Raw genomic sequence first — 14,642 nt, 5'->3', positions numbered from 1 at the left:
CCAGTGTGAGGGAGGAATTGGATTTTATTTTAAATTTTACTTAACTTTGGTCAAATTTAAATTTAGAAATAGACATTGATTCAGTGATTGGAAAACTGATATGCATGTGTGGAATGAATGACTTGGGTATATGAATCCACTTTTCCAACTGTAAACTTTAACCTAACTGCAGATCATCTGTTTTTTATGAACATCTATTAAGACGTACTCTGAGTGTAAAATGTACACTGGAGTTCAAGATTTAATATGGAAAAAAAGCAAAATATCTCATCAACAACTAGTTACATTAATTACTGTTAAAAATGATTTGGAGATATTTTGGGCAATACATATTTAAATTAATGTTGTTTCCTTTTACTCTTCAGTGGCTACTAGTAGATTTAAAATTACATACAAAACTCATATTTGAGGTTCAAATTATATATTTTACTAAACTTTTATTAAAAATATTTTTGCTGCTCTAGATTCTAGAGGGTCTATATAAAAATATCATTTAAAAAATTATAATCAGTACATATTTTGGCTTCTTTGTCAAAATTAAATTAGGGAAAGTTTATACCATTTGAAGAGCCCAAAGATTATCCCCCAGTAAATTAAAATTTGACATTTGGCTTACAAATTTGCCTCAGATTATTTAATATCAATCAGCATTTGATCAATTCTAAAGTAAAAATGACATTGAAATTGCAGACCAAGGAAACTGATGAAGGAAGTGAGCCCTGAAACAGAAACAGTAACCCACAATCTGGGTCCTATGGCAGCCTTTGTTTTTATGTGTCACTAGAATTTAAGTATTTGAGGATAAACACCACACTCTGTTAGTCTTTTACGTGACTGCTGGAAGAAGCCACATTAAAAGTAAAGAAAAAAATTATATATAATCCCAATATATATACATACTTATATTCTTAAGAAGAAAATATTTTAAATATCCTCTGAGCATGATTCAAATACATGGCAAAGGATAATAACTGTATACACTTCATGTGTACAAGTAAAACTTTTATCAGTTTAACAAGTTCCCCTTAAGATTATAATCTAAAAAACAGGAAATCTTTGATCTAAATCACCATGACAAACTAAGCCTGTCCTTATCATCCTAGGCACCTTGGGATCTTATTCCATGCTCACAACATTCCAGAGAAGCAAGAGTTAGCTATCACCTCCATTTTAAGAGCTGGTAATCGATTAGTCATAGAGAAGTTAAATAGCACATTCAAGGTCCGACATTTGCTAAAAGCTAGTTATTTCTGCTTGGACCCTGAGCTGTCATTCTGGAAGCTGCCACCAGATGCAAAAGGTGCTTATTAATGGGGCAGTAAGCCCATCTCAGAGGGTCTCTTTAAGGTTTGATACCAGTAGCACAATTTGGTCAGTTGTGCCTTTTTTCCCTTATAAAAACAGAACTCAATAAATATAGCAGCATAATTAACAAATCTTTAATCACTACTTTTGTTTCCTGAATTAAAAATAATCTAGCATAATATTTACATAAATTAAAAAATACCTTCAAATTAAGTATCTCTTCTCACTAAATTTTACTATTTTAAATCTACAACTAATTCAAACCTGGGTTCATTCCAGAGTCTAACTGGAATTATCCCCGACTGAATTATGGATTGTAATTTCCCCAGGAAGTTTCAGGTCTTCAGAATAAGAGTTCATCATTAATTTTCCTAAATTAATCTATTCTTTCTCCTCCCCCTGTTTTTAGCTTTGGAAACTGTTAGTTTCACAGGGCATAGTCTATGGTCTCGTCTGCTAGGGCCCCTCTTCCCTTCACAGGATGCACCGTCCTTCATTCTTTCCCACACCCTTACCCTTAGAGAGCCTTGGGTTTCGCTCCTTCCTCCCCATGGCTTACCTCTGCTCCATCGCCCACTCTGGGCTCCCACTCCCAAGCAGAAAGAACCATAGATGCAGCCGTCTCGCTCTCTCCACTCTGTGGTCTTGTTCCAATCAGGGAAACATTCCTATGGCAACCAACATGCACCACCATCTCACTCCCCTTCCCTGAAATTCCCTATTTGCACGGCAGACGTTTGGCAAGGACACTGAATTACTTTAACTTGCCTAGCAACTAGTAGCCTGTTCCAGCCCCTCTGAAGGGGATTACTATTTTTTTTTTCTTTATCTTTTAGAACACACTTAGGGGCTGGATGACTGCCTGCGGAAAGGGCAGCTGCCAAGGCAGCCTCCATGGGCACTGGCCTGGGGCACACAAAGCTATGGGCAAACCACAGCCTCATCTTGCCCCAGGGTAAAATAATGTCTGCGAGCTCAAGGCAACGGCCCAAGGATGGCTCTGAGGGGCTCACTCTGGGCTAGCTCCAGTGAAATTTCAATTCTAAGAGAACTTCAGGTCTCACTCATCCTCAGCTATAAATGTTGAATTATTTGTATATTTGCCTCCATTTAGAAAATGAGGTTTATCCATTCATTATTATGTTGTGTACTTAGGAAGCACCTACTGATTTACTGATTTATTCAACAAGCTAGGAACCAGATGTTTTAACTTACAGATTATACTTTACTCATTAGATAATTTGGGTATCAGATACCACCTGAGTGACACTCAGATGACTGCTGTTATCTGTATTCCCCCCTCAGTGAGTTCTGAAGAAATACTCAGTGTCTATCATATAATTTGAATGCCTTAAAGTGAAATACTTTCCCTGAGAACCACAGAGGTGATAGAGTTTCAAAACTGAGTAAACTGTGCTTCTCCTCCCCTTGTGCTGTTCTGCTGCTACGAGTCCATGCCTGGCTGGTGCCTTTTCAGAACAGAGGCCATCAGTGGATGCTAGCTCCTAAGAACAACTGACAAGATCATCAAGCCAGGTCCTGGAGGAAAGCAAAAGCTACTGCCTTCCACAGGGAAAGCAAGGCCACTGACGCAGAAGTGGGGAGTTGCCAATTTAGGCCAGGAATAGAACTGAAAGTCGACATTGGCGGACACTGTCCATCCTTTACGAGACAACCTCCTTCTGCTAGCGAGGAGCAAAAGAGCCACTTCTCTATTGCTGTGACCTTTGGATTTCTTCTAAAAAGAGGCTTCTTATTTACTTCCATGACTCAACAAGAACAATTTTTGATCCTGAGATTCTATTTCAATGAAGACACATAGTAAGTGCTCAGTAAGCACTTCCTGAAATAAAACATATTATACTGTTTGTTGGTGGAAGTATAAATTGGCGCAGTAATTCTGGAGGACAATTTGGCACTACTTAGTGACACTCAAAATGCACACACTTTTATTAGTAATTCTCCTGCTTTGAATGTATCCTACAGGTATATTTACCAAAAAATAATGTAAAAGGTTATGTCCAAGGATGTTTACTGCAGTATTGTTTGCAAGAGGATAAATCTGGAAACAACCCAAATGTTGATAAATAGAAGGTAAGTTAAATTATGGCATGCCAGCACAATGGAATACTACAGAGTCATTACAATGAGGTAGATTATTAGAACATTAAAATGTACTTATATAGGCAGATATCCAAGATATATTGCTAAGGAAAGCATATTGCACAACAGAATCCATATATGTTTCCATATATATGTTTTCTGTGTATATATATATATATATATATATACACACACACACACATATACAAGTATATATACATATATGTTAAGTATGGGTGTGCATGGGTGTATATGTATGTATATGTATACATGTATCTTTATGTGTATATGCGTGTTTGAGGATGAATGAAATATTGGATCATTTTTGTAAAGATTTGCAGAAACTTAACAGTAGTTACCTTTAAATAATAATAATAATATTTAGCAATCAGAGAATAGGGACGAAGACATTTTCACTTTATAGCTTTTTAAAAATGTTGATTAAATTTTTAAAAATACATTCTTTGTTTCTTTAAAGCATAAAGTTATCCATTTATTCTTACAAATGAAAGTCATTATCATTTTTCTGAGCCCACTGGCCCTCCCCCAAAAAACCTGTTGGAACTCTTTTTTTTTTTTAGATTTATTTACTTATTTATTTAATTGAAGTAAAATCAGTTACAACGTGTCAATTTCTGATGTACAGCACAATGTCCCAGTCATGCATATATATACATATATTCTTTTTCATATTCTTTTTCATTAAAGATTATTACAGGATATTGAATATAGTTCCCAATTTAAAACAAACTCTTACTCATAATCTTAAAAATGTTAGTAATTCATAATTGCTTTCATATTATTAGTTTTTTTTTTAAATAAGTAAAGCCAGCAGGTTGTTTTTACTATTAAGGTATACCGTGTACCTAATATAGGAATCTCTCAAACCACCCGGATCTGCTGTGGTAAGTGAGAAACTGAAGAAGTGGAAGCAGCAGCTCACAGAAACTGTTTACAAAGCTTGTGCTTTTAATGTGCCGGGAATGGCGACTATATCAAAACATTTTTAGCAATTAAGAACCTATTAGAGCTATGTAAAATAGGGTAAAAATTGTGAAAAACGCATTGTAGTACACAAAAAATAAGAAATAAGACAAAATAAATACCTCTTCCTAAAGCTTGGGTCTTTTTTGGGGAGAGGAGGGAGGTGGAAGAGGCGGAGGAAGCAGAGGGTAACTCCTGCCGCTAAATTAGAAATCATCAGCCTTCTTCAGAAGCCCTGAACACATATAAAAATTAAGAACCAATAAACTGGATCCAAGAATTCTAAATGATGTTTAATCAAATAAAAAGACAGAAAGCTGCAAATGTGTCTTTTTTTGGAAGAGTACCTAAAACGCAGAGAGGGAACAGCTGAAGAGAAATTTCCCTTAGCTATTTTCAACTTAGACACAAGAAAACAGGAACCACGGTACAAAAAAATTTTTTTGCAACTACCAAAGGTTAGAAAGAACACTCCATTAAAAAAAAATAGAGCATTAAAGTTCATTTCCACATTATTCCACCCTCCCAAATAGTCCTACTTTTTCTTACAAACTCAAGAGAAGAAATTTCCCGTGGTACTCACTACAAAACCCCAGAATGCTCTTGACAGTGCCATTTTAACTGTCTATTGTTCTCCTAACTCTAGGAAATCTCTGAAAGCCAGACATAATGACTGTTGTGACGGTTTTCAGTAACAAGAAGTGAAGTTTCCTGTCAAAAGAAGTGTTCTCTCCGTTTTCATCACATGTAAAACAAGATGCTTCAACAAGCACCTTTACAGGCAGAGGAGCATCTTGGAGACCCTGAAAATGTACTATAAAGGATTGAAAGAATGAATCAAAATGACAGATGCATTTGTGGGAGTTTTCCCCTTCTAGCCATATCAAACCATGTGATTTATTTCCCAGTTAGTACTGATTTTTTGGTCACAGAACTGGCTTTTTACTCTAGAGCTGTTAAAGGCTGGTTCCAGATATTAATCCAACAAAGGAGCAGGGAAAAAAGGTTGGAACTTGGTGCGAAAGCCTCAACTGAATGCAGTTTTTATAAAACACATTATTTTTTAAAAAACTGTTTAAATTGGAGTATAATTAATTTACAATGTTGTGTTAGTTTCAGGTGCACAGCGATTCAGTTATATATATATATTTCAGATTCCATTATATGTTATTATAAGACATAAAATATAGTTTCCTGTGCTATACAATAGGACCTTGTTGTTTATCTGTTTTATGTATATTAGCATGTATATGTTAATCCCAAACTCCTAATCTATCCCTCCTCCTGGCCCCTGCCACTTTCCCCTTTGGTAACTGTAAGTTTGTTTTCTATGTCTGTGAATCTATTTCTGTTTTATAAATACATCTGTTTGTATCTTTCTTTTTAGATTAAACATATAAGTGATATATGATATTTGTCTTTCTCTGTCTGACTTACTTCACTTAGTATGACACTCTCAGGTTCACCTATGCTACTGCAAATGGTATTATTTCATTCTTTTTTATGTCTGAGTAATATTTCATTGTATATGTATACCACATATTCTTTATCAATTTATTTGTTGATGGACATTTAGGTTGCTTCCATATCTTGGCTACTGTAAATAGTGCTGCTATGAACACTGGGGTGCATGTATCTTTCTGAATAAGAGTTTTCTCCAGATATATGCCCAGGAGGGAGATGGCAGAATCATATGATAAGTCTACTTCTAGTTTTTTAAGGAACCGCCACACTATTCTCCATAGTGGCTGCACCAAACTACATTCCCACCACCAGTGTAAGTGGATTCCTTTTTCTCCACATCACATTGTAATGCTCTCCTAATAACTGCTTAAAGTCACCAAAATTCCAAATTTCCCATGACAACTGAGAGGCCCAAGTCTTCAGGAAAGATCTGGTCAGATGAGCAGAGAGAAGCCACCATGTTTCTAGCGGAAGGGTCTTGGACCAGAATTCTGAAGCCGCAGGTTAAGTACTATACAGTCTTTGACCTGCAGAGCCATGGAAAGCAGGAACTTATTCTCATTTGCCTCACTTTTCCCATGTCAGTGAATGGGGATGGAGGTGTCAGACCAAGTGAGGTAACATATGGAAACAATCTTAAAAAGTGGGATGCTAAAGTGGTTTTACTATTAAAGAGACCAAGAGTTTGCCTTTGTAAAACTGTCTTATACAAATATATTCCTGTGTGACTCGGTTTCCTTATCTGTAAAATGAGAATAATAATGATGCTCATGTCATGGATACTCTGAAGATTAAAATAGAAAACATATGAATTGACAGAGCAAACACTCAAAATATTAGCTATTACCTTTAGTATAAAGCTACTTTATTTAGAACTGTGGATCCCTAGTACTGGAGAAAACCTAGATGTTACATAATCATAGTATTAAAGTGAAAAATATGAGACACAGACATAAAGAAGGAATCAGCTATTACCCACGGCACCTTCCTTGTAATTAGTGGCCCAATCAGGCGCAAAGCAATAACCACAGAAGAATGGCTGGGTTAGGACTTGGACTAAGCACACAGCAACTACAGGTATACTGAGAGGCAAAAGACTACCAATCTCTCTACTAAAGGTTAAGTGGCTTGTACATTAAATATGACATGCACAGGGGCAGAGATTTTGTCTCTTTGTAATAGAGAAGAACAATGATTCACTATGACTCCATACTGAACCTATTCCTCTAGCTCTAACCTTTGTGCTCTGTTGCCTGTGCTGAGTCATGCTGGCTCTGCACCTTTGTAAAAGAATGTTGCCTACAGCCTGAAATAAACAGGACGACCCATTCTCAAGGCTTTGACCTTTAAAGACACTTTTCCATTCATACAGAGATAAAAAGTTGCAGAACAGAGAATAACATTTGTCTTGTTGGAGGTTTGTAGGAACATTGTCGCCAGACCTACGTGGACAGCTATAAGAATGAAGGATTCTGCACCAAGGGTTTTGCAACTACCAGCCCTACTCCCTCCCCTTTTAGTATAAAAGAAGCCTGAATTCTAACCTGGGTAAGATGGTTCCTTGGGACACCAGTCCATCTTCTCGGTCTGCTGGTTTCCTGAATAAAGTCACTGTTCCTTGCCCCAATAGCTCTTCTCTTGATTTACTGGCCTGTTGTGTGGTGAATAGTACAAGCTTGAACTCAGTAATATCTTCTTTGTTCCTGGCTGGTTCCATAGACGGTTCCTCCCCAAAATTGGAAAGATGGGTAAATGGATGTATGTGATGAACACAGAGAGTGCTTTCAATTCAATCCCCTTGCAGTTTCTACTGCAATACAAACTGCACAATATTGTGACAGTCTACATGAAAGAAAAAGGAAAAGCCCAAAGATGTATATATTCTCCTACCTTCATTTATTAAGTATCTACTCAATGTTCACTATAGGTCAGGCACAGAGCAGATGTTGTTTTATGAATAAAGGTTTGTTTATGCAATTTTAGAAATCTAACCAAGTTTTCAGGGGAAGAAGTTGGCCTCTGTCTTGGACTGGAATCCAGACACAGTGGAGATAACTAATTACCTACATCCCTAGTTTGCTTCTATAGGCAACTGTTCTCTGCACCCAGACTTTAGCAATGCCATTGAAGTGTCAAGATTTTTTTATCTTAAGAAATCAAGGGAAAATTGAAAGTCTTGTTCAAAGGATATAATTATACCAGACAGCTTCCAAGGGATTTAGGGGCCTGTAATTAATTACAATAATACCTTACAACAAATTCATACTGATGGAAGGAAGATATGCGTGACAATATTGAATTATGGACGAGTTTTAAAGAAGTGGAGTTTTATTAGAGTAATTCAAATTAAGTGCTAATAAAATATTACCAAGTAGAAATCCTCGCAGGGCTGCTTTAATGACTAGAATCCCTCATAATCAGTACATAGTTAGGATGCAAATAGATGCAAGTGAGGCATTTGAAAACAGCCCCTTCTCTTAAGCAGGTTTCCTAGCAAATTTATTTTCATTATTCATTTGCTCGGTGGGTCCTTTCTTTCTTCATTGATAAAACAAAGTAGGCTTTAAACTTCCCATGAAGAAATGTAAAGACCATGAATTAATGGGGTACAAATGGATGACACTGCTGAAGAAAGACCCAGGGCTCTGTCAGTTGGCTGAAGCCAACTATGTCTGAATTTTTAAATGTTTATACTCCACTGTCATGCATGATATCACAAGAGGCTCTGTCTTCATACAAAGCAGAAAAGAACTCTGAATGAAATGAGTGTGCTGAATGGAGCAGGAGAGTGGGTGGAGGGGAGTACTACCCTTTTTCTCTTCTTTGCTATGTTATTTTTTTCTTTCCTCTCCTATCTGGTATTCCAGTATACACTCTGATTTGCTCAGAGGAGCGTAAGGAGCCTGATAACCTGGACTCGGGAAAAGCACATGTGCAAATGCCTTTTGCAGCCAGTGGAGAATCATCAGACCTTGGTGAATGGAGCTAGCACATGTCCAAAGCACTCCAGAAGCTGCAGAGAATGATCTGTGTTACTCATCTGGCATAACCACCTCTGAGACAAGAGAGGCAGATGTCTTCATGTTACAAGAAAGAGAGGTAAGTTACTGATGTGATCAAGGCCACACTGTTAGAAAACGATAGAGCCCAGCAGGGAGTCCAGTCCTCCCACCCCTGGTCCACGGTGGTGTCCCCACACCGTGGACACTGCCTAGTACTTATCGAGGCTTTTTTTGCACACCCACTATGGTAAACTGACAACCCCTGGCATTGAGCTTTTACATCTGTGGGAAGCACAATTTTGGGTGGAAAAGAACTGGTGGTTCATGGCCCTCGGCCTCACTGTGATTTCACAAGGGACTTATTAGGTTCTGGAACAACTGCTTTTCAGATGTCAAGTACAGTTTTATCTGCATTTGCAACTTTCCTAGTGAAAAACACAGTTTGGGGCAATGTCCAAGGAAAATTATCTGTGGTTCTGAATTTTTAATTTCTTAGTAAAGCTCCGATGTACACTGGGGGCAGTAGTGGCTACACAGGAAGAGTAAATGAGAGGCAACTGAGAAGTATTTTGCAAACACAAAACTTAAAAAATGTTTAATTAAATTACCTCCAAAACTTTGGATGTTCTCATTCCCTTCCTTTTTGGAAAGAATGACTCCATTTAAGGCTCATGACACTCTACAACCATAAGTAATATATTAACATGGGGGAGATCATTTTTTTCATCAGAAGCATAGCAAAAATCTGATAAAATTATAATATCAGTTTAGGTTTGGGGAAATCTCAGAACTGGAAAGTCTTAAGACAGTCTCGAGATTATACCATTGGGTGGTTCCCACACCTGGATGGCACCAGAGTCCCACGGAAGGGTTTATACTCAGCTGGATGTGAGAACCAACCCCCAGAGACCAGGCAGCCTGTTGAGTAGCCGGTAGCCTGTTAAGTCCATGCTGTTATCTCTCCCAGAAAAAACTTAATGATAAATCCTAAAAAGGGCAGTTTTAAAATAGCTACCCTCTCTTGGCTATGTGAGGGGCTTTGAGGGTTGGAGAGTTGAAACATTACACATTTGCTGATTACTCTAATGAACAGATGGAACTGTTTAAGAGAGAAAAGTAGCCAGCAACATGGGCTTCAAGGACTGCATTTAAGAACTCCAAGAGACTTGTGAAACTCCTCATATCTTTGATTTTTCCAAACCCAGTGCACGGAAGCCAACCTCAGAAATCTTCATTCAGCATTTATTATGTGCAAGGCATTGGTGTCTGCTGCCTTCTGACTTTGGATTCAGAGTAAAATACAACAATTTAGCCACAAGCAAACAAACCTACAAGTGAACCTGTTGAGAATATCATTAGGAAGGACCTATGAGGTCAGCAATGATTACCATGGCAACAACAGCCAACAGGCACCCTGTCATTTCCAGCTCCTGGTGCAATGATTTAAGATCTGAGTCTCCCTTGGGAGGTTTCTGTTGGCTTTTGTAAGAGGCCTAGAGAGACTCTTGTTTGCTTTTGTCTCTGACAGAAAGGAATGTACTCTTTACTAAAGGTTGCTCACTGTCCACATACAAAACAAAGATTAAAGGTTCAGAACTCTATTATTTGCTAATTTATTTGTTTTTGAACAGTCATCAGAAACGATTCAGCTGTAGCCTATTAAAAGCCATTCAGCCACTCACATGGGATGATTCCCTGATACATTAGACCAAGTTTCAACCTCACTTGTTCCATTCAGAGCCAACACTCATCTGATGCTGTGATCTAACTTTAAACTGTCAGCCTGTGAAATGCTCTGAATACACTTAAACACTCTCTAGCAATCAAGCCCAAATAAGTACTATTTGAATTAAATACATATACAGATAAAATTTCCTTTGAATGCACTAGTATCTCATGGCTGACACTAAAAGTATTTAGCAAAATATGTTTTGGACTATGCTGAACACAAGTCAGTTTAAAATTTGACTGAATGAGATGACATAGTATTCACCCTAAATACTGTCTCAGAATTAGGAGGCATTTTAGAGGTAACTAGTATATCTTCATAGCTGGAACACAAAAAAAGTACATTTCACTGACTTATGTAAATATATGTGTCAATATATATAAAAATATATATATATAGACACACACATATACATGCATATGAAATACAAGAATGTACACTGAAGTTTTAACATTTATCTCTGAGTGGAATTATGGATAACTTTATTTTCTTGTTTTGTTCTGACTTGTATTTTCTAACTTTTTTCTCTTTTCGGGGGGTTGCGTTGTTATCTTGTTTATGGCACGTTATTTTCATTGTTCCTGCAAGACTCTCTTTTGTTCTATTGTTTCCCCTTTTATCTCCCCACTTCTCTCCCTCATCCCTCAGACAATCACTCTGAGGGGTTTAACGGGTACCTCTTTTGTGGGCATGTATTTTAACTTGGGGAAATGCTTTTGTACTGTATCTTGTTTTTCTTACTTTTTTTACTTGGTACTATGCCCTTAAGATCCATCCTTGTTGATAAGTGTTCATCTAATCAACTGCTTCTAACAGCTGCACAGTACTCCTTTATGTTCATTCTACTAAATTTGTACTGACCACTTTCCTAGTGAAGGACACCCAGTTACCTCCAACTCTCTCTTACCACCACAATAACCTTGTGTGAATATCCTCTATGTTCTATCATGGTGTTTTGTAATATATGTATATACACATGTAAATACATATGTATATGTATGCATGTATATGTGTGTGTGTATGTATGTATGTATGTGCATGTATATATATATATATATATATAAGTAAATACAGAAAAGAGATATTTTCATACATCTCCAGGAGTGTAATTGCTGGCCCTAATTTGGACAAGTGGTGCCGTAGGCTCTCCAAAATGGTAGCGTCAGTCTATCTCCTATTAGCAATGCATGGAGGTCTCCACAGCCCCAGAAACACTGGGAATAACTAAGCTCTCTAAAAATGCTATACAATACACATCATTATTGATTTAATTTGCATTTCTCTCATCACTAGTGACTTGGAGTATCTTTTCTAATGCATGATGGCCTTTTGAGTTTCCTCCTCTTAAACTGCCCTTTCAAATCCTTTCCCCAAATTTCCTACAAATAACATGTTTCACTTTAAAAATAATCTCCCGCCCCCAGTGAAATCAGTTGGACAAGACAAGCAAGAGAGGCAATAACAAAACCCACACATGAGAACAGATGGCAGTTAATCCATCCTCTGGAAATGGCAGAATTTGAGAACTGCACAAGAGTGTTAGTGTTGCCCGTGGATGTAAGCAGCGTTCCAAGTTCTTGTCCCATCCCAGAAAGAATTCAGAGACAAGACGTAGTGGTTAAAAAAGTAAAGTGACAATTATATTTAAAGGATGGATAGTACACTCCAGGGGAGAGCGGGCAGGCTCAGGTGAGCAGCTGCCCTGAATTTCTTTGATAAGTTGTTTACATAGGGTGTAAAAATGAATGGGTGGAATATTCATTAGGGAGGGAAGGGTCTGGGGTCACATTCTCTGATTTTCATCCCAACTCCACCTTCCCGAAGGGAGGAGGGATTTTTGTCCTTATTTAGTGTGGATCGGAAGTGTCATGGTGTCGGTGTATGATGGGTACTTCTAATCTGCAAGGCGAATTTTATTGAAATGAGGGCATAATGAGCAAGCGGTTACATTTGGACACTGGAAATTCCTGCCTTTCCCCATCTTTCTTTATTGGCCTCCGGGCCACTTATTACCTCCAAAGGTGTGACCACTTATCAGCACAGAGGTTCCTGCTTTTTTTTTCTCTGCCCAGGGACTCCTGGTGCTTACATGATGTATGGTTTCCAGCATTTGGCCTGTGCCCTTCCTTTCTGCCCAATTCCTGCCATTTGGTCTGTGTCCCCCTTTCTCTGCTTTTATCTAGCTATCTGCCTGCTCTAACATTAGCAGGGACAGCAGGGTGAACGACGCTATGTGAAACATATCCCCATGGTCCCTCACTCAGAGTAGGTGCTCATTGAACACTACTTCCTTCCCTTATCGTCTTAGCTTATCACAACAAATCTGTGAGAAAGGAACACTGTGCATTAGTTTTATTCCCCTTTAATGGAGAACAAAACTGCCTGGGCGAATGTCTCACTGATAAGTGAGAGAACCATGACTAAGACAGGTGCTTCTAGCTCCTCCCTTCATTTCTACTGGGAGTGTAAGCTTGAAAGCAGACAGACTCGATTTGCATCCCAGCTCAACCTATTAGCGTGTGGCGTTAGGTAAATCAAGCCACTTCTTTGAGCCTCAGTTTCACCCCATCAAATGGAGTAATAATCACGGCATTTGCTTCATGGTGTTGTATCGAGGATTAAGTGAATGATTCCCTGTAAGCCATGCACAACAGTGCCTGGTACCCAGTAAGTGCTTAGTGAGTGTTAGCTGCTGCTGTTAATATTATCATTATTACTTAGCTTGCCCTTGTGATGTGGAGATTGTACTAAATTGACACCATAAAAGTCTTTCATATACATCCTCCAATTACAAAGTTTTGAGAAATTCATTTTGAAGGATTAAAGCCACATAACAGTATATGAACACTTTAAAATCTGAAAATCTGTATTTCATTCTAGACATTTTCAAACTTTTTTTTTATAATTTGGCTTAAAAAATATCTTGAGGAGGGAAACATTTTTTTACTGAAACTTTCTGAAGTGGTTTTTTTTTCCCCCCAAGTCCTCATAGTAAGACATCTGAGGACCTCTCTCACTAGGTGAAATAAAGTTGTTGGAAAATGGGCCTCCAGACGAAGCAGGCTAGTACTTCTGTTCTCCTGGTACAAGGATTATTATTACTCACATTTCTATCCACTGAGGTAAGAAAGGATATCACCTAAAGAAATAAAGAAGTTAGTGGTAGCTATGGCCTGAATACAAGCAACCCTCATTTTTCTCAGCTTTAAGAAATAAAATAAAATGGAAGTGGGCAGCAAGGGAATCAAATCAAGCAGGTGTGACAAATACTCGGGTTAAGGGGAGCAGCAGCAACAGAATGAGGGCTGCCTGGGATCTTAAGTAAGTGGTCAGAATTTACTGAACTACAAAAATCAATACCATGGGACAAAGACAAGAGCTGGGGGCCCCAGTGTTTAAGTCCTGGTTCTGTTACGTTATAACGAGCCAGGATCTCCGGGCCAGTTGTGCTGCTTCTGTGGGCCTCACATTCCTTATAATAAGAGGAAATATGGGGCAAAATCTCCCCTCTCCCCACGTTTCCTTCCAGTCTTAAATTCTAGGACCTTATAGCTTATTCCTACATCTAGATTTTTAAAACCTTTAAAACATGTTTATATGGATACTACCTATCCTAGCAATTATGTCAGTGGTGCAATGTTTACCTCTCTGTAATTTGAATGCACACATGAGAATCCAGCCATCACATCTAATTGGAAAAGAGAAATTGAACCTGTTGAAAATAATCAGGTGCTCCTTCCAAAAACAGCATTTTGACTATGCTTTTCCCAGACATGGCTCCCCCGCAAACGTAGCCTCAAAGGTGTGAAGCTACTTCCTTCTCTTCATGGATTGCTCTTTTTCCCAAGGTAGACCTAAAAAGGACAAAACACCCAGAGGACCCTAGAATTAACCATCACAAATATTCTGCATGCAGGACTGCTGAGAAGTATCTAATACACACAGCGATATCCTGAAATCAATAAATAAGACCCTGGGAAATGATCTGAGATCTGGAACAAATGAGTATATATATTTCACCAAACAATACAGAGCCACTTCGACAGGTCCCTCTC

General features: G+C 38.1%; 1 protein-coding gene across 7 annotated transcripts in view; it reads right to left on the bottom strand.

The window, feature by feature from the left end:
- The window catches only part of TMEM108 (transmembrane protein 108), a 289,709-nt gene that overhangs the window by 195,810 nt on the left and 79,257 nt on the right, over window positions 1-14,642 (bottom strand). The window contains exon 1 of one of the 7 annotated variants that reach the window (XM_072953464.1): window positions 14,232-14,391. The exons of the other annotated variants lie outside the window; for them this stretch is intronic. The gene's annotated coding sequence lies outside the window, so the exon portion shown is untranslated. Of the gene's footprint in view, window positions 1-14,231; window positions 14,392-14,642 lie in introns of those variants that run through there. 7 annotated transcript variants of the gene reach the window in all.

Source organism: Vicugna pacos, chromosome 1 (assembly GCF_048564905.1).
Source record: "Vicugna pacos chromosome 1, VicPac4, whole genome shotgun sequence".
NCBI classification, from domain to species: Eukaryota; Metazoa; Chordata; class Mammalia; order Artiodactyla; family Camelidae; genus Vicugna; species Vicugna pacos.
This window is presented reverse-complemented; position numbering and strand designations above follow the sequence as displayed.